This window comes from Anastrepha obliqua, chromosome 5 (genome assembly GCF_027943255.1).
Source record: "Anastrepha obliqua isolate idAnaObli1 chromosome 5, idAnaObli1_1.0, whole genome shotgun sequence".
In the NCBI taxonomy this organism is placed as follows: domain Eukaryota; kingdom Metazoa; phylum Arthropoda; class Insecta; order Diptera; family Tephritidae; genus Anastrepha; species Anastrepha obliqua.
Genome location: NC_072896.1, coordinates 70,221,852 through 70,243,452, shown reverse-complemented (window position 1 = coordinate 70,243,452; position 21,601 = coordinate 70,221,852). Strand labels below are relative to the sequence as shown.

General features: G+C 37.6%; 1 protein-coding gene across 1 annotated transcript in view; it reads right to left on the bottom strand.

The window, feature by feature from the left end:
- LOC129247744 (phospholipase A1 member A) overlaps positions 1–21,601 on the bottom strand; it is a 44,846-nt gene that overhangs the window by 3,238 nt on the left and 20,007 nt on the right. The gene's annotated exons all lie outside the window — the stretch shown is intronic.

Genomic DNA, 21,601 nt, shown 5'->3' with positions numbered 1-21,601 from the left:
TTTTGACCGAAATTTATTGCAACTTATATATTTTGAAATGCGGAAGCATTTACTTAAGTTATTAAAAAAAAAGCTCATGTGACTTCAGCCTGTATTACAAATTAATCTATAAATATTATAAAAATAATACTGTTTAAGTAACTCCGCTGATTTCTGGTGTAAATGAATTAAGTGCGCAGAATTACACGCAAATAAATCCAACCTCCAAATGTCGATGCCTGTTAGCGGATACACAATTCAAATATTCAATATTACGCCCCTGAATGGTGGAGTTCTTCGTGTGCTTTAATTGTATTCATTTCTTTTGACTATACAGAGGTTGAAATTTTTTTCCAGCAATAGTTGGACATCAATTAGAGTTGATGGTAGCCTGGCGGATACCTTTCCAATAACATCTGGAATTCGACAAGGCGATAGCTTAAGCCCTCACGCGCAATGTTCTTTAATGTTATAATGGATGCCATAGTTAAAGAGGTGAAACCAGCAGCTCCAAGATATCGTATGCCCACTGGAGATTTCAAAATGCTTTGCTACGCTGATGACGCAGTTCTATTTGTAGAATCAAAAGGCAACTTACAGCGGCTGCTGTTTAAGTTTGAGCACTCACTAAAAAACACAATATGTAGATCTCAGGTACTTGAATTCACCAACCTAGGGGTTCATATAAAAAGTAGCAGAGACTTAATATAATAAAAGAAGTAAAAAAATATTAGCTAGTAAAGCTGCCTCAATATCGGGTTGTTTACGAAGCAAAACATAGCGAAATAAATACAAACACAATGTTATCGTATCAAATACACTTTACATTACATTCAGTATAGTATCGCTGAACATCAATACACCTTTTCTAACAAGATTCCAATTTATGAATTCCATCCCTGAAGTGAGAATCTGGAAGCTCTGTAAAATATGGTTCCACAGCTATCATCATTTGATGAAAAACACTTTCCACGCATGAATTTTTATAGGTTTGGATACAAGTGGAAGTTGCTAGGGGTCAAGGTGAAGTCGCAATCGAATGTGTTTTTGTTCCATTGTTAGCGAATGTGGCACCCATTGTGAACTCAGCTTTCTGAAAGCTAATACCTCAGTCAAAAATTTTTTCACACTGCCCAATGATATGCCTGGCGCTGTTACTAAATCTCTTTTAGTCACTCGATGATTTTCCAATACGATAGTTCTGTATTTTTCCTACTGTTTCTTTTGTTGATCTATGACGTGGATCACGTCCTCAAGGCTTTTACGACCCCGTTTAAATTCAGCAACCTATCTTTGTACTGTACTAATTGATGGTAAAAGGCCTTATACACATTCATCATCTCATCATCTTCCATTTCCTTTACTTTAAATCTTCCAAAAAACAAAAATTCAATCACTGCAAGGTACTTGACTTTTTCGATTGTAGAAAATACTGTGACACCTCGATACTGGCTCGATGGCTTGTAACCAAAGAGTGAATTGACAGATTGAAATGAAACTTCACATATGTACACTCATATGAAGAGCGTACCAACATAACAAAAAAACATTAAGCTACTAGCAGCACCTTCTCTTATCGAACGCAAAACTTATTGAACAACCTACTATATGAACATTGAAAGCAAAAAGCGACGTGCGCCAGACCAATCACAACATACAATCTGGAAACACGTGCAGATACTAGCAGAACTCAGTAAATGATAACAACTGTTGCAATGAGCGCACTAAGATCTATCGCTGGATTTGATAGAAAAACAAATACTAAAGACCGAAAGTTTTGCCGAACTGATGTCGTAGCTCGTTTGTCGAGAATACGAAGAAGGGGATGGAGAAAATATTAAGTAAAATGCTCAACGGCAGAATGGCAAAATGGCCTAGAAGGAGTCTTCCTGGCCTCCTACGCTGACGATTGCATGATAATGGCGTCGGGAAATGGCATTGATGGCCTGTGCGCCAAAGTGGACGATTTCTTCACCAATCTTTCTCACTTTTTCACTGCGAGGAATGTACAACTTTTCCCTACAAAGTTCACGACGAAACTCTTTATCACCTGAACAAAGGAGGTCAAACGGCAACTCAAGGTGAAAATCGATGAGACTCCAATTCCGACTGTTAACAGTCCGAAATTTAAGGTGTAATCTTTGACATTTTGCTCTCCTTCTTTACGCACACAAACGCTATTGCCACTAAAGTCCAAAATGGCAACAAGGTCCTCAAATCGCTTGCCGGCAGCACTTGGGGCAAAGGCAAAGAAATGTTGCTATCGGCATTTAAGGTAATCGGCCGGCCGGTTCTAAACTATGCTGCGCCTGTCTGGTTGCCTGAAACTAGTGACACGCAGTGGATAAAACCCCAGACTTGCCGAAACACTGCGATTCGGACATCGACGGGTTGCCCCTCTTCAACACCTTCAGAACTAGGCACAGATATTACCTGTAAAGGAGCAAAACAAACTTCTCAGCAAACAGTTTCTGATTGGGTGCTACCACAGGTTTTACCCATGTGGGCACCTACTTGAGCCAGAGCCTGGGAGGTACGTCAGGAGGCACCTCCTCAATTACGCCGACGAGATCCAGGATAAAACGAACAGACAACTACTGGATCAGACAGTGTTAAGACAGACAAAAAACGACAGGAGACTCTTACTACTTTCTTAAGCTCTCGACCCCCGAATGCCGTTATTGGAATCCAACCACTACCCATCGTAGACGAAGAGTTCCAACTTCCCCGACAGTCCCGCGTAACCTTGGCACAATTACGTTCTGGATAATGTACTAGGTTAAACTCCTACTTATCCGGAATTGACCCCGACATACCAAGTATATGTCCTGTATGTGAAGGCACCCCGCACGCCCCTAACCATCCCTTCACATGCCCCACCAAACCCACTCGTCTTACACACCTCTACCTCTGAACCCAACCTGTCGAAACAACATGGGTGTTGGACCTCAGAGTCAGTTGAGAGCTAAGCGCATTAACACAATACCATACGGTTGCGTTATGTTATGGCTATGTTAACAAACAAATTAAATTGAAGAAGAAGAAGTTGGTGCATCGATCGATATGACTGACCACTGAACTATTTAAGTAATGAAAAAGTCAGAAAGCATAAATAAAAGTAATGGAAACTTTTAAATGAAATTAGTTCAATACTAGCTGTACACCGCCACGGTTAGCAGTGGCTTCGTCTAGTTTATTATTACTGTATTAGGTATAAAGCACTGCAACCTTAAGATCTATTGTGGCTTCTTCCAGGATTTAAATAATATCGTTAAACCCTACTGCCGAGAGGACGTTTAGTATTGTGTCTAAGTCTTTGAAATTCACCCAGTACTATTTTGCATTTGCGCATCGGTGTAGGGCAATACTCAAGAATGATGCCTTTTGTTTCCTATTCTGCAACATTTACAGATTCACAGTTTTTTCAGGTTTGGGGAAACCTTCCGCGACAATTTTCGAGTGGTTCTGATTTTTAAAATAATTTCAGTTGTTTGAGCCCTAAAATCCTCTGGAGTGCTTCAAACACATTGTAGTGCACTAGAGGCCTTTTCCACTTCTTTTGTGAACGATTTCAGTTGTAAGACCACAAAAAATGCTCTGGAATGCTTCAAATATGCTTCATTGCCCCATTGTAGTGCATTAGGAGCTTCTGACTCTTCTTTGTTTATGCCTTAGAAGGCATCTGGACTTATATCCAGAATCTTCGCGAGTTTATCATTTACTTCAATACCAAAGTTACCCGCTACTCAAAGAATCGAAGTTTGATTGAATTTAAAAAAATTACATGGCTTGGCGAATTTCTAAATCAGGAACGGAAATTTGTTTGTAAATACAGGGCGCGTCTACGGAACTACAATGTTAAGTCGACTTCGAACGGCAGATATTTTTTTTATGAGGAGCTTTTTCATGGCAGAAATGCATTCGGAGATTTGTCATTGCCTGCCGAGGGGCGACCGCTATTAGAAAAAATATTTCCTTCTTTCTGGATTTTCACGGGGATTCGAACCTACATTCTCCATTCCACGGCGGCCTACGATAAGTTAATGTTATTTGAAAGACTCGAGAAGTTTCATTAAATTTTGTTCAAAATAAAAGCTAATTAATTTATTCTCAAGTTGCCGTCGAAGTTCAGAGTTTTGTGATTAAAAAAATTAAATTTTCTTTTTCAAAAAAAATAGTTTTGAAAATAATATTCCATCTTTAAAAAGCTAAAAAAAAACTTAAGCAAATGTTAAAAAGAATTAAAAGTATTTCACTTTCAAAAACTCTGTACCAAAATTTTCAACATCGTATAAATCTATCTTAAAACATTTAAATTTTTAAACTTTTTTTCAGTATACGTCATATTATACTCAAGCCAAAAAATAGCCAATTTAAAGAAAAATATACGATAATGTCTAAAATACTTGGAAAACTTTACTCGCAGTCGCTCAGCCACATCCTTTGTAGTGTGACGGAACTCTATAATTTCTGCAATGTAACAAATAACTGTGTAGACTTCAAAGGCTGCCGTGCCTAACCATAACAGGAGCTATAAGAACTATCCCAAATTTTGGCGTGGAAGCGGCTTTAAATCTACCAGCGCTACACTTAGCAAGACAAGAGAAAGCTGCTATGCAAGCAATCTCGTTTCACATGAAAGAAAAATGTAAATCAGGAGACCTTACTGAACACCTCAATATCATAAACAGCATGCATAACCCAAGCAAACCACCACCCGGAACCCGAACTCAATTTTACTAAGATAAAAGGTTCTTTTCCCGTCTAGGGAAGTGAGAAAGATTAGCTCTACATGGCTACATGATGATTCCTAAAAATTGTATACAGATGGATCCAAAAGGCTTCATGGGGTAGGAGCAGGGATAGTAGGGGTAGGAGCAGGGATAGTGGGGATAGGAGCAGGGATAGTGGGGGTAGGAGCAGGGATAGTGGGGCCTAGAGCACGCAAATCTTTAACACTTGTACAGATACCACAATTTTCTCTGCGGAGCTTTTCTCAATAATGGAAACAGTGGAATTCGTATACGAAGTAAGATTCGAAAAAGTAAGTTTGTACCAATCCCGTTTTTCTGCGTTAATAAAAACAACATAAAACAGAAAACCAAAAAATGAGTCCAAACAAAAACCGGGAAATACTGGAACGGCACAAATGGCCTCAATCACTCCAAAAAGATCCTGAACTTTAACTCCAGCATATCAACTGAGCAAAATCTGCTTTAAACCTAGATAAAAAGGGTCTTTGCCTGCAATAAACATTTCAATACAATAGGACTATGTATCACTAGTTTAAGTAAGTTCTGCTGGTATAAAGAGAAGCCCATGGAACACTTAATTACTAATTGTGAAACATTGGGTCACGGGAAACACATAATCCTTGGCTCGATTTCTGGTTCGATTTCTCGCTTACTAAATAATTAAAATTAAGCACTTAGGGGCGCACAATAGATCAATCTGGTCGCAGTGCATAAAGGCCTTGACCTAACCCGTGCAACCATTACCAACAAATAAGTGGTAAATATTATGTAAGAAATAATTTGTTTTTTCCGAAAAAATCTTTCAAATTCGAAAATTCTCTTATGAAGTATTTACAACCTGCTCATATACGATTTGCACAATCATCGACGTTATGTGCATACAAACAGACTCGTATTTATCTAAATAACTTTTTAAATTACCACATGACGAACACATCATCAACGTTTTTAGCATCATTGCTATTCGCCATTTTTTAATTGTTGCATTTACCATTTATTTTGTTAAGTTACTGCCGGTATACTTGAACTTCTCATTGACTATGTAAACGCATTGAAAAGCAACGCTTCCTCAAAACCAGAAAAAAAGACAATAATAACAAAAACATTAATGAAAATGAAAATGCAGTTCACATTCGTAGTGCGTGGAGTAGATGGTAGCCAGTGGGTTGTTAGAAATGTGGCTTACATAAAATTCACAAACAAAATTAACAAAACTTAAATTATCAAAAAAAAAAAAAAAACCGCTACAATAATTGTACTGCTGAGGTCATAAATAACTAACGAACAAACGTGAGTAGCGAGTTTAATGGGCAATTGAAATTTGATGACAACATATACTTACGAGGGCGGGTCAATAAGTCCGTGGCTTTTTGTATTTCTGACCTCTTTACTGAAAAAGAAATACTGCTCCTGTCAACAGGCATCTGTCAGTTGACTCCTGTCAAAATTTGAACGTGCTGCGTCAGTTAGTTTGTGTTTTGCAGCTACCTTTATCAGACTACCCAGTAATTTGAGGAGAAAATGGAAAGAACTGAATTTCGTGTGCTTATTAAGCCGATTCACCCTTAGAAACCCACTGTTTCGACTGCCATTTGGTCTCTGGTGTGTGGTGGTGAATCCATGTTTCGTCCACGGTTACAAAACGGCGCAAAAACTCCTCTATATTGCGATTAAACAACGCCAAACCTTCCTGTGAAGTTGTTACACGATTGCGTTTGTGGCCGACTGTGAATTACTGGGTAGTCTGATAAAGGTAGCTGCAAAACACAAACTAACTGACGCAGCACGTTCAAATTTTGACAGGAGTCAACTGACAGATGCCTGTTGACAGGAGCAGTATTTCTTTTTCAGTAAAGTGGTCAGAAATACAAAAAGTCATGGACTTATTGACCCGCCCTCGTATATACGACACATAGGATGCGTATGTGTGCACGCGTAAGCATGAAAAATGTACATAAATACTCCGCATTGAGATGAAGACTCACTAGCTGTTTTATTCCAACTGTGAAAGACCGTCTGCCGCCTACAGCTTCTTAAAGGAGCAATAAAAACTGATTGGACTTTACACAGTAAATGATGGTGGCCAAAGATAGGGAATACTGTAAAGCCTTTGATAACCGCATGCAATAAACCAACAGCTGACCGAGTTTTACGATCTATACATTTACAATTACCTCAACAAATGTACAAGTATTTCGATGAATTGAAGTCCAACGACTCAACCGCCTAGGTCAAGCCCCATGAGCGCTCCAGCTTAGAAAGTATACGATGTTGAGGTTGTTGAGGACGGTGTGTATCTCTTCAGCGTTTGAAGTTCGAGTATCAGAGATGGTCTTCATGAGAGATTAATAACCAGGACATCTAGCTCATAGTTCTGTTATTATGCGTTTACTTGCCACTCAACATATAAGCGAGACTGACGCTGAGAGAAATGTTATTACGATTCCATACGTCTTCAGTTATTATCACTTTCATTGTACATCCCTTCTGTCAGATCCTCCAAGGCGTGTGCTGCTTTCTCTATCTCACCTTTTAATTTCCTTCCTCTTAAAAAATTTCATCTTAGAAAACATCGCATTACCTAGGATCCAGTGAATATAGCGGATGGTCTACCACTTGGCTAGATATCTCCCGAATATGAATATGCCGATGCATTGGCTTTATGGGAAGCCCGTGTCGTATCACAATTCGGATCGTGTTTTCCATACTTTTTCACGCAATTTAGAAATAACTGATATTCTCATTTTCAGGTTTAGCGAAATTGTATTCAAACAAGAACTCACTCGGCTACTTTGTCCGCGCCCAAAGAACCAACTTGTGATGCCGTCGCATAACAAAAAATATCCAGTGAGTGAATGATTTATCATGGAATGAAGGAAGTGTTGGGAAATAAGTTATACCGTGAAGTTTTAAGATGTCCCATAATGGATATAGCGAAATATTTAATTTTACCGTTATCATGCGCTTAACGGGAGCGAAGGACTATCAGTGTATCTAAAACAGATTTTATATTGATGTGCCTTTGTAAGAGTACTTAAGTCGATGTCCAGAGATGCGCTGAAAATGGAACTGAAGAACGAAAATGATGTGTAAGTAGGAAAAACAAAACTCAGGTGTTGGTTACATCATTTCAAAAAGCTTGCTGTAAAAACCGCCCTTTAAATGTAACCCCCTTAAACATTATATCGTTAATCGGTCATATTGGTTGTAAAAGAGGTTAAGGCGTAGGTGCGACTGCCAATATGAGACTTCATACGATGAACTAAATTTTGAAGTGCGTTTATCATCCCTTTGCGGCCGCCGTAACGAGATGGTTAAGTGCGTGACTACCATTTAGTAATGCCGGGTTCGAAACACCAAAAAATATAGAAATACGTTTTTTAACAGCGGTCGACACGTAAGTACTTCTGTGGATTGGGAAACTATATGAAGATAATTGGGTACTTCTTACTTTTTAAATACAAGAAGCGATATTTTTATTCCCAACCACTTAACTGCACAAGAGTATTGAAATTTTTTTGGTAACAGTTGCACTTTATGCCAGGTAGATTGATATTGAAAATAATTAAAATCCAAAATTGTCACCCCAATGTAAGTTTGGTACCTTTTAAAAATAAAAAAAAAATATCGATTTTCTCGCAATTCGTTATCAAGTTTTCTTAAACTTTATATGCAATGATATCGGAGGAGCCCACTATATAGTATTAAAAACATCTAGCAAAGTAGCTCCTGTATCCGCGCAAATACTATGAAATTGTATCAAACACTACTTAACTTGGTATGCTGTTGACCTTACAAAGCAAGATTTCAAAAATCACTGAAATTTGACGACAACCACACCCGAATCTCGTCCGACCGGCAGTCTGTGTAGCGAATATTTGGCGCGCACATCCTTTGTTGAGTGTTTGGCCGAACTTTTCTTCCGATTTTTGGTGTGCGTTTTGATGCTGTTCCATAAATATAGGGACCTATAGGTTGATGCCGCCTTTGAGCGGCAGATATATGTATTTCTATGAGGACCTTTTTTATGGCAGAAATACAGTTGGAAGTTTATCATTGTCTGCGGAGTGGCGACCGTTACATGAGAAAAAAAAAAAAATGTTTCTATCATTTAGAGTTTCATGTGAGTTTCAACTGCCCGATGGTATACACGCACAAATCCATTCAGCTACAGTTGCCGCCGTCGCTTAGTGCACAATACTACTCCTGACATGTAGTAAGTTGCCATTTGAAATGTGCGAAGTCGGTCAAATACTATGTTCACTTTCCATATAACGGTGATTTTCAAAGTTATCTAAAGAGCGATATTTCCGTAAATGGCTAACAAAACATGTCAAATGCCAAATTATATAATAGTGTAAGTAGTGACATAACAAAAGGGAGTTACAAACAAAAAATAATAATAATAAAAATAAGTGTGAAAACGCTTACTCTTAAGTAATTAAAAAAACTGAAGTTAAAAAATTGGATTTCGTACACGTAAGCATAGACTCTTCTATACTTTTTCCTCTTCAATTCATTATATTTCGTTGTAATTTCGCACATTTTATGTGTTTTGCCCACTGTGCGACGCCGAAATTCCACGCGAGTGCACAACAAAAATTGGCACAGCAGTCACTGTTGCAATTGCATTCGTACACCCATGCAAACACACACCGCTGCTGGTGTAATGCAGTTAGCTGCTTTAGTTGTTATTGCCACGCTATTAGTTTTACTTTTCTACTGTTGTTGCTGCTATTACAACTCTGCTTTGTGTTCGTAACTGGCATTTCTGCTCGGTTACATTTTGCGGTAACGATGTTGCAAGAAGCCGGTTAATCTGGCGTGGTGCGCGCCTGCATGTGAGTATTTCACTTGTTGTATTTGTTGTTTTTCCATTTTTCATAGGCATCACATTTTATTTATATTTTTGTTTTGATTTTGTTGTTTGCTGTTTACTTTTCGTCTGGTTTATTGTTGGTGATGTAGCAAAGTAACCGGTACCTGTTGCCTTTTACAGTTCAATGCATTTTTGTATGCAAGGCGCGCACACATACATGCACAAAGGCAAACACGCAGGGGGCCTAATAGTCAAATGCATAAATTTGATCACTTCTACACTCAATCAAACGCTTCACGTACAGCCATTAGACAATTCAGCACTTTTATGCAATATCACTACATACACTTATGTGCCTGTGCCTCTGTGTGTGTGTGCTCATAACAGCTAACGAAAGTCAATGCTGCTGTCGTCACTTTTTGTTTGTTTGGTAATATTTCCTTTCTTGTTTTATTTTGATGTTTCTTGTTATTTGCTCTTGCAATTTTCATTACCATTTCTATTTAGTTTGTTCATTCGTTTGTTTTTATTGCATTTTCTTATTGCTCACATTTGCTTTTTAATGTATGAACATTTGTATATTGGTATATGAGCATAAGCACCCATTGTACACTCATATGGTCATATCTTCACAGTGCAAGTGAATCTCTTGGCGTGTTGCAGCTCTTGGTGAGAGATAAGCAGCTACATAGTTACAAATTACATAACAGTAACAGTGACCCACAGATTTAGTTCAACGTTGATTTTTGGCAACCAGGAATTCGGTGTGATACGCCTTAGTTGGCACTTCCTGGTAGTGCAAATTTATCTTATAAATATTTACAAACAAATTCATAGGCAATGCACACAGACTGTTTTTTCTTTTGGTTTACTTAAATTCGTTTTTCTTAATACGAAGTACATACCAATATGTATATTTATGTATGTATGTACAATGGATGATATTATATTTCGATATTTTATTATGTATTTTAAGAAAAAGGTTAGTGGCATTTGATTAACCCTTCTGCACCGTAAGAAAGTCTTACACATTATCTGTTAAGGTTTTTTGTTTTTTTGTGTCGGGACAACTAGCAAGTGCAGCTCTCACACATGAATTAAGTCCATTGTACTACACTTGGATTCCCTTTTTTTCTTTAAATCTACCCGATCTCCGAAGAAATCTGAGTAGATCTTGTTTTGCCAAGGAGCCAAGATGGTCGCTTCATAACACATCAGTGCCAAAGACCTCAAACCTGATTCGAGCGAAGGCGGGGCAGACGCACAGGAAGTGGACCGCCGTCTCATCCTCCTCTTCACAAGCTGGGCAGAGTACACTGACTAAGATGCCCAACCTTTCCATGTGCTTCGCCCACAGAAAGTGGCCAGTCATCAGTCCAACCAGCCATCTGCACTCCCCTCTGCTTAATGACAGAAGAGTTTGTGACTGTCGATCGGGCATGTAACATCAGTTTAGTTCATCTGCAGCCTCTCTCAGCCTGTCAAGCTCGCTTGTGGGTGGTAGTTACCCATTTGCTAACCGTGCCTGTGATGGCCGCAGAAGGGAGTGGCAAAACGGCCTCAGAGCCCATCTTTGCTAAGCAGTCAGAGGTCTCGTTAGCCGCGATACCCACGTGTCCCGGGGCCCATGTTAGCATCAGGTTATTATGTCTACCGACATAGTTCACTCTGGATTTACGCTACTTGATAACCCCTGATGTGGCGCAGCTTGGCTGTCGCTGCAGACACATATAGATCTGCCTCTCCATTGGTTTTCCACAACAAAGTTCATCGCTTCTTGAACTGCATACACCTCCGCTTTAAACACAGATGCATGCATTCCAAGAGCAAAGTGCAGTTTTGTCCCGCTGGATTCCACGAAGACCCCAGAGCCGGAGCCATGATCGGTCCTGGAGCCATCCGTCAAAATGCGAAAAGAGTGTTTGCCGGGCTCATTTTCTGAGTTCGACCACAACTCTTTTCAAGTACGACTCTTGATAGCATGAAGTCAAGGGGCATGGAGAGAATCGTTGGATCGATGTCCATGCCTTCTCTGTTTTCCAATGCCGGACAGGGGCCGTACCAGTTCTCATTGTGTTTCAGTTTGCAGATGGCCTTCAAGGCCTCTCCTTAGATGAAAGCATCAAGTGGTGGCAAACCAATCAGAGCATCTAATGCCGGGTCTGAAGTAGTCGGAAAAGCTCCGGACAGATGGCCACAGTGCGTTGACTCCCGAATCGTTTAAGGTGGTGAGTAGAGGATCGATTACCATGCACCTGAGCAATGGAGACAGCACACCACCTTGGGGGCAACCTCTATTAACCCCGGATGACACCAGCAGATCTTCCTCTGCTCGCACCGAGACGAAGTCTGTTAAGGTTATAAAATGACCACTCAAATATTATATTTCAGCAGCTCAATGATTAAAAAATAATGAATTTATATACATACTTAAAGGTATTCGAATTAAAAATATAAATAATTTAAAAATACAGAACGCTTCTTTTAAAACTTACTGGGCATATTTTTGGCTGTTGAAGTTTTAATCGAAACCATAGTTCGTTGCTGAGTGCACACTACATTTCACATGCCACACAATGTACGAAAGTTTTTCGACGATTTCCAGTTGGACAAATAGTGCATGGACAAATGGCGTCTTGGAGTAGCTTTCCCTTACGCTTACATTTTGAAATATATGCACCGATCTAGTAACACGTTCTTTACATCTTATATGCTTCAGCACGAGAGGTAATTCAAGGTCTTTAAAGTGATAAAGAACAAAGTCATTAAGAGCTAATAATCAATAAAATTGCTAAAAAGAGCTACAGGTCATCGCTTTATTTACCGTTTACAAGAGAAAATTTCTGGCAAATACGAGGGTCGTTTAAAAAATTGATGCAAAGAAAAACTACATAACTGTTTGTGCTAAAGATTTTTCATTGTTTAGACTTCGTCTAACGTTGTTCTAGTTTGTTAATCTCTTCCGAATAATAGCATTTTTCCAAGACTGCAAAATACCCATTCGTTTCAGCAACCACCATTTTCTTTTCAGCCATTTCTTCAAATTGGGGAAGGAATAGTAGTCCGTAGAGGTATCCAAGGGTTGCCAAATGAGTTGAAATCCTATTTGGATTAATTTTGCGATCACAACCGCTGAGGCATAAGCTGGTACGTTGTCGTGATGCAAAGGAAAATCAATCGACTTCCTCGATTCAAACGAATGTAAAACACAAAGAAATAGACCGATCTAGCTGAAACTAGGTGAGTGTTCTTGCAAGAGATACCTCTAACTAAATATAAGCTATGCACCTGTAATGCCATCTCTTTGACTTTGCACGAACTCAAGCATTTTGCTTGCACGATTTGAAATCAGACTATCCCTGTAATGCAAAGTGCTCACAAACGCGAGCATTTTATTTTCTTAGGCACACCGACAAAAAGCCTTATTGTAAAAATCCTTATCGTCAAAATGGAGAACTCTGCTTGTGAAACGAGCTCTAGACATTTATATACATAATTGGCGCGTGCACCCTTTTTGGGTGTTTGGCCGAGCTCCTCCTCCTATTTGTGGTGTGCGTGTTGATGTTGTTCCACAAATGGAGGGAGTACAGTTTCAAGCCGACTCCGAACGGCAGATACATTTTTATGAGGAGCTTTTTCATGGCAGAAATACACTTGTTGATTTGCCATTGCCTGCCTAGGGGCGACCCCTATTAGAAAAATGTTTTTCTTAATTTGGTGTTTCACCGAGATTCGAATCTACGTTTTCTCTGTGAATTCCGAATGGAAGTCACGCACCAACCCATTCGGCTACGGCGGCCGCCTGAGCTCTGGACAGTAATGTAATTAAGAAAGGGTGATATACAGTTATCATTGATTGTTGTTATAACACTCGAACTTTTACTTGGGTACAATTTTCATGGTCAGTCTTTTCGGTGAGATCATAATAAATAGTGGATCAAATATCTATAACACAAATTGTAGACACACACAATTTATACCTTTTTTTATTTATACCGTTTTTTTTAAATATAATTCATTGTTTAACAAGAACCATAGAATTCCTAGTTTCAAACTTTGTTTAAATTTGCATCAAAAATGCAAAAATGTGTGCTAAGAGAACGAAATATTAAGTTAGGAGCGCAACTCTCCGAAGAAGAGAATAATAAAGACAAGCACGGGAGCAAAATCATAATCCAATAGAGTTTTTGAGTCGGTTCGAAGCCATGAAGAAGGCCAACAAGGTCATTGCGAAAGTTTTTGGAATGCCTTAAAAGGGGTAATTCGATTGCCATTACGTTATGCAGAGCTGTTGGATAGATTCGGCGGCGAATATATGCCAAACGAGCACCTTTGGCGAAGAGGAAAACCTTTTTCAGCCAGAACAACCCACCGGCGCCCACCCATAAGTCTACATTTGAATGACAAAATTGCATTAACACGATTGGCACCCTGAGTATATTTCCTGTTTCTACATAAGAAGAAATGAATAGGCAAAAAGTTGGAATGTAGGAGAAATTAGAGAAACGCTTGTTGAAGTGTAAATAATTTTGGTTGTGGTCCAATGGTTTACGAGTATTTCTTAATTGAATTTTCAGGTACTTATTTGGCTACTTCCGTATTTACTCTTCATCAAAGGAGGAATAGAACAACTGCTTCAACTGAGTCGGAACTTACATACTCGTATGTATGCACGTATGTATGCAGCTGTGTGCTTGTAGCTAGAGGAGTCAGAATGTATTGACTGCTAATTAAAAACACAGCTGAGGCCTTAAAAGTCTTTTGCTCACGCTAATCTTAACTGCATTAGCCACTAAATCATTTATCTCTTTTTAGTACAAACAACAACACTAGCCGTTGTTGGGTTAGCAGACAAAGCCTGAGGGCATGAACTTCAGCAAAGGGAGCAATCACCATTCGTGGGCATCTCGATTCATTCAATAAACCCAAATAATTATTATTTATTAATTAATTACTCTAATAATTAGATAAGTCATTACATTTGATTGCTTTATTTGTCTTGCATAATAAATTGATTCTAGCTATTGAAGACATGTTGTGTAAGACACAAAGATGCATTTATCTTATCTCGTGTATTTTTTCGAATATTCAACCATGCATAAAATGGCACTAGTGCCTACGAAGTAAAATACGTACATACACTACATACCTACATACATAAGTGTGCAATACATTTTGAGGCGCAAAATCCATTAAAATGCAACAATTTCAAAGAAGCGATTTGCAAATGCTGCGCTTGCCACATACGAGTAATTCACCAAAAAATTATGGGCATATCTGTATAGACATGCCCATACAGTAGCTATCACAAGTATACCGACTTGTCTCATATTCATTGCAATTGTTGATGCAACACTCACTCGATCGCCATTCCATTGCGAAAAGTTCCTCAAGCGTGGACTGATGTCGTATGCCAGAAATCGATGAAGTGAAAAAGTCAGAGAAAGATACATCGAAAGAGCAACAACAGGAAATTTAAAGTGAAATATTTGCAATGGACGTCTATTGATATGAAATCAATTGTGACACAAAAAATATTGTTAGATAATTAATTGTATAACCAGTTATGGGTTTAATAACTAAGTAACTGGCCAACTTTTTAGGTTTCCTAAGCCATTTATTTTTCTTGTAGATTTATGTAATAAAAACTCTTTAAAATTATATCCACGTAAATGATATTAATTACTTTATAATTGATGCAGCGATATCCTGCATTTTGCTAACTTCAAGCAGTCAAGCAATTTATATACCCGCGCACTTAGGCACAAGGGTATTATAATTTTGTTGGTACAACAGTTTTATGTAACAGCATAAGGAAATCAGGATAGATATAGACACATATATATCAAAATGCTCAGAATGATGAGTGAAGTCGAGTTAGCTATATATGTATGTCCGTCCGTCTATCTGTACATGCGCATAATATGTCGAGCAAAAATTGATATATTTCAATGAAACTTAGTCCACACATTACTCTGTTTCCAAAGTAGGTTAGTATTGAAAATGGGAAAAATCGGTCACTAACCACGCCTACCTATTATATAACGCTAATTTTGAAAAAAATACTGATATACTTGTTATAAATTACGAAATACGACGCATGTAAAAGTTTTGGGGTGCCACCCGTGGGGGTGGGGTCAGGTAAATGCGCTAAAAAATTAGCCAAAAAACAGAAATATGTACAACGAAAGTAAACGTGAAAAACGTGTCGCGCTAAGCCCATTTTTGGGGTAAAAATCTTAATCAGGACTAAATAAAGCTCGCCCTAACCTTAACGCACAAACTTATGCCTACCTCTTTAGATTCGGCATAAATATTATTGAGATCGGATTGAACCACATCCACTTTTTATATCTCAACATTAAATTACCGTTTGTCCCTTTAATGCTACAAGTTATAACTCTCACTGTCTACAAATTATCCGAAAATTAAGAGCCAGCCCAAATTAAATTTTAGGTAAACGTGCGCCGGTATATAAAGTTCGGTTCGGACCGAATTTAGCCCTCCTTACTTGCTTTTTTATATTTTGACCTCTGAAAATATTCCACAGACCGCTGCTATTATGTAAGCGCCACCAAAAGCATAAGCTAGTCCAGTAGTCAGAGACTCAGTGTGTTTTAAAAATTTCCAGCATCCGCACTAAAGTATTTATGCAGTTGATTTAAGAAGAAAAAATAAATGAATGTATTTAATTATATGCACATAACTGTGCATGAGTTATTTACCTTCAGCCTTGCCAGCTGGTTTTTGCAATTTTATACAAAATTTAATTAGCAAACCCGTAACAATTTGGCAGAGATAATCGAGCACAGCTACGCAGTCTCATATGCATGGGGTGCTTTTTCTTGTTTTTTTCATGAAAGTTATTGTAGTACGCTGCCCTCAAGAGACCCAACCAAACCGGTACAAGAGTCTTTAGTTTCCTTAACTAGTTTCCTAGTTTTCCTTAACCATTTCGATCTCAAAGAACACGTATTTTCTGGTATTCTTCTCCTAGGCTTTTTCTGAGTTCTGCTCGAGCTCTCGTTCCTACAGGGGCAGTTCACTGTTGAGGAGTTGCGTTGACCGTATGACATCCGTGTGCCTTACTTCATTTCAAGCTACCCTGATCTTCATGAACTGTACAACAATCAAGATTTTAGTAAATTGCACTTCTCAGACTCTTGAAACAGCAGGAATATTTGTATATATGCACAGGACCATAGTGGTGGCAATGAGGAGCTCCATAACAGCGATAGACGGCAATTGTATTAGATAGTAGTCCATCTAAACATTTTATAAGTTCTGCCATCCATTCAGATTAAGAATGAGACAATAGGTTCAGCTATATTTTGTAACATTATCTCACCATGACTGTGCTCTGTTGCCTTGATGAGTACTGCATAATTTTTTTTTTTTACTACGTTTCATTGTAGAAAAACTCCTAAGCCACGAGTAGCAAAGGATGCAAGGTGGAATGAACTTAAAAATATGTGATTCCCAGGACACTGTGGTGTTTAAGGCAACGAATTGGCTTATGGATTGGCGAACTGCGGCTATTTGGACTGTACAATTCAGTATTGATACCTGCAAACAACCTGAAATGCAGTGACAGGGTGGATGCAAAATTTCTTCTTTGATAAAGAAGCAGTGAGCTTTGAGCTCTGAAGGCCTATGATCACCAAAGGCATCATCGACGATCCACTGTATACATTTTGTTTGTTTTCAGATGATAAATTAGTAGTTAAGAATCTACGAGAAACGATGTACAAAATCCTAAGATTCTTAAAAAAACTGGGTAGTGCGCAGAAAAACATTGAGTTCCCATCCATCTATCTTTACCTATTTTTTATTACTCTTTCTAGACCTTAAGAACAATGATTAATTTGCCATAAGTGCTTGCAAATTGCATTCCAATTCCACCAGCTGCGACAGCCTTTAAATGATAATGTTCGCATTTTCAGGTACAGCTCTGAATGTTTAACATATCCTAAGGCACCTAAAGGGTAAGCAGAGTTAATGCTCTAAGATCACTTCTGGCGTAACCAGAAAATGGTGGCCGAAATTCCCCAATCTATTTAGATCGTGTCATCATTTCCATAACAATTTGAAGAAACAATTTTATAAACTCATGCGATTAAAGCAACTTGGTCCACGAATTCTTTACACTACCTTAAATAACTTTATGACTCTATTCCAAATACAAGTGAAAGATGCTTTAATTTACAACCACCAATGAGAGATGGTGATTTTTAAAGCAATTACTTAAGGGGGGCTTACTTATCAGTGGCTTCAAAAAAAGGTGTTTTTCCTCAATTTTTTTTTCGAGGCGAAAAAAGCGACACACAGGAATAATCTTTTGCATTTATTTGAAGGCATGATGGAAGAGTAATAAACAATTGTTTAACATAAATAAAAAAAACAAAATGGCGGACATATGAGGGATCTCGCACAGCTTCTCGTTGCGCGCTAGTAAAACAGAGTGTAAGATTGCGGTAGTAGTTTTCACCTGAAACACAAAAGAAGCCTTATTCAGAAGGCTTTCTCGCATATAATAGACTACTCTTGTATAAATATATGAAAAAATTAACACACAATTAATTATTGAAAAAAGTGCTTTTTTCGCTATTTTTTTCAAAAAAGGTGTTAAATAACACTAAAAAAGTAATTTGTATTATGTTAGTTGATTAGTTGCGCATTTTAATTATCTTTATATAGATTATCGGTTTGAAACGATAACTTTCGTTACTTTTTTTAATTTTACACGCAATTTTCAAAAACATGGTTTTGAGAAAACGTGTTTCAAAGTTTTCAGAAGGTAGACAGTATACCCACACGACGGACGGTACACAGGCCTGTAACTCCGAAATCACTTTGAATTCCGCTATAAAATTTTGAGAGCATATAATATCCTATAATATATATTAATATATCTATCGATTGTAGTAAAAAAAAAACAATTTTTTGAAGGCGACTGATAAGAGGCCCCCCTTAAAGAAATCACAAAAACAAGCTTGTTTTGCTGAATCTGAAAAGAAATTTGACATAAAAATAAAATAAAAATATTTCACTTTAATCAAGGCGCACTAGACCAACAACAACGTTTTGTATGTTTGATTGTCGCATCAAAGTAGAAAACAAATAATGAATTCGCCTTGTTTCATTCTGTGCTGATTTCCCGATACCACCTTTAATAGATTCACCTTGGCCTTAGTCAAGTGAGAGGTGGCTTATTTGAGAATTACGGTGTGACAAGAGCGGTTAAATGGGGTTTGTTTAAAACCGTAGAGACCCAAATTCCGACGTTGCTAAAAATTTGGAAAAAGTTGCTGAAAACAATTGACCAGTCGAAATCAAATTATTCATAATAATTCGTGCGAATTAATCACTTTATTTGTTCCATTGTGATTTGGATTTAATGAATTTTTAGAAAAATGTTTGTTTGCCTTATAAACTTTTTTTTAGAGCAGGGGGAGAATTTTATACAAAATTCCATCTGAACACTAATCCTGGTTGCGCGCCAGGGCAAATTGTATATACAGTAATCTCTCCTTAATTTGAGTACATATTTCAAAATTTTGCAATATATTTTCAAACGCATTTTGGTATTTTTGAAATCACGAAATAAATTCAACAAATTTCACTTCTTTGCTTCATTTAAACCGGAATGGGCGTATCAAGTTAAATGATTTTTTATAAAGTGGTTAAATTGAAGTTTTGTTTTATACTGAACTGGCAATCAGGCAAAATTAAAATGTTTTCGTTAGAGAGAAAAATCGCCAGCTGAAATATTTGGTTTTTCTTCAAGAATTTAAAATTTTAATTTTCCGTAATTTTTCTTCGGTGTAATTTAATGTAGGACTTTTGTTCAATTGGCAAGACTTCTTTTTTCGTTAGACTCTCATATCATTAATTGCTTGAAGTTTAAAAGATGAAATCGAGCATTTTTGGTGGAAAAAGCTGAGTTGAGCTAAATAGTAAAAATCGATTATGTCGAAAATTTTACGTGGTACAGACTTCTTCAGTGGGTGAGTTCCGATCAATTCAGTAAACTTGCCCCAAACCGACAGAATTTAAGGTCACGTAGACTTAAGAAATTACTGTTAAAAAAGTGATATTTTTGCTTAAGTATTGGCTTTCTTTCGACTTAAAAAAAAATGCGCTATTTTATTTTCACCGATAAATTAAGTATTTAGTTGAAGAGCTGTTCTCTTAATTTCCTGCTATAATTTCATAATTGAAGCGGATGTTAAACATAAAATGCGGCAATGGCTTACATGGCTTATTTTTTGCTTTTTTTAGTTTTAATATTGTAGATTTTCTATTTTCCTCTTTTTCGTTTTTCTTTGACGCCCACCAAAGCCACTACGCTGTAAAGACAACTAAACTGAGAGCTTAATTTATTGGGAAACACCAACCGACCATAACAATTCCAGCAATCGTTTGTACGCAATACTGAAAACATTAATATGTTATAGTTAGACATTTACAATATGGGTCGCTTTTCATTTAAACGAATTTAGGAGGTATAAAATCAACCATAAGCAAAAACAAAAAAAAAATCCGAAAACCAGACCACCCAATGCCTATGTAAAATCGGTCCCCGTTATTTTTTTTTTTTTCTCTCAAATAGTTTTCGAGATATCGCCAAATTATGGTTTTATATAAAAAAAATGGGAATAATAAAATTCGTAATATCTGGAAAATCCGTTAATAGTCCAAAACAAATGATAACGCACGTTTTTGGCTGTTTGGCCGACTCCGAATTGCCATTGCCTGCCAAGGCAGACGAGTTAAAGTAAATCCCAAACTTGATACACCCTGTATAACGAAGTTAACCTTATTGCAGATATCATGGCAGACAGACAAATTGCAGACTGTAATGAGTAATAGTTTTATTGGAGTTTTTAATATTTGTTTCTTTGTTTTTTTTTTCATTTCGTTGCAGCTTTAGTTGTTTCTCTGGTTTTTCTTTGTGGCTTAGCCGGCATTTGTACGCTTGCAACACTTCCGCTAAAATAACTTAAAAATGAATTACATTGTTCGTTGGCGCCACTTGCTGATATTCGTACGAAGAGGAGGTTGGGTAGGGATCTTTATTTTGTGATGGTGGTGAGGTAGTTGGTGGCACTAAGTACGTGCAAATGAAATGTAGAGTGACGCCAACAAGATTTTAATTTTTGCAGAAAAAATTAAAAAAAACATTGATAACCCAATTTCTGTTTCATGAAAGTGAAAGCGTTTTTACAACGCAGTGGGTTTTTAATATTTTTCAACTTCTGTGGGAAACGAATAGCGGAAACAAAAGATTTCCATTCAGATATTGAGGACTTAAATTTAGCGTGTAAGAGCTAAATTGATCTGTAGCCCGTTTCTGTAAAATTTTCTTGATCAAGTTTTCGACTAATATAGTCGAAGGCTGGAGAGCGATTGTCCTTTCATCACCATTCGGTTTCAATATAGAAATAATCTAGACTTTTTTCTAGCGGGTTGGAAAGGCTGAGGCGAGTAGGATGGAGTTCAGTGCATTCGAGATATAAGAAAAAAGATACATTTAAGAAATTTGGGGTGGACTCCGGGCTTACTCTAAACCAGCAAAAATATTTGAAACAGCAAGCAAAGAAAAAGCAATTATAATTAAACAAACAAAAAAATTATAATAAAGCAATCCATGTGTGAAGCGGTGTATCTTCACCCGAGCACTCGTAGCTAATGACAATTATAAATTCCATGTTGTGAAGGAATTCGTCCCGTTATGGCCTAACATAAATATAAACCTACTTTGCAATATAAACACGATCCATGCATTTTAAAAGGCGTCGTGATGAGCGTCACTTTACGTAGCGTGGACGATAAAAAATAAAGATGAGAAGCCACCACCACGAACTACAATGACCGAAAGTCGCATCGTCAAAAACTAAAGGAGACCCGCAAATCAAGTGTTAAATTCGAACTTCCCGTTTAGAGTAAACAATAACTTAGATAATTAGAAGCTAAATGGTGACATAGTGAACCCGAAGTTTGAACAGAAGAAACTGATAGATATACACAGGCGGTTAATGTGGGAGGA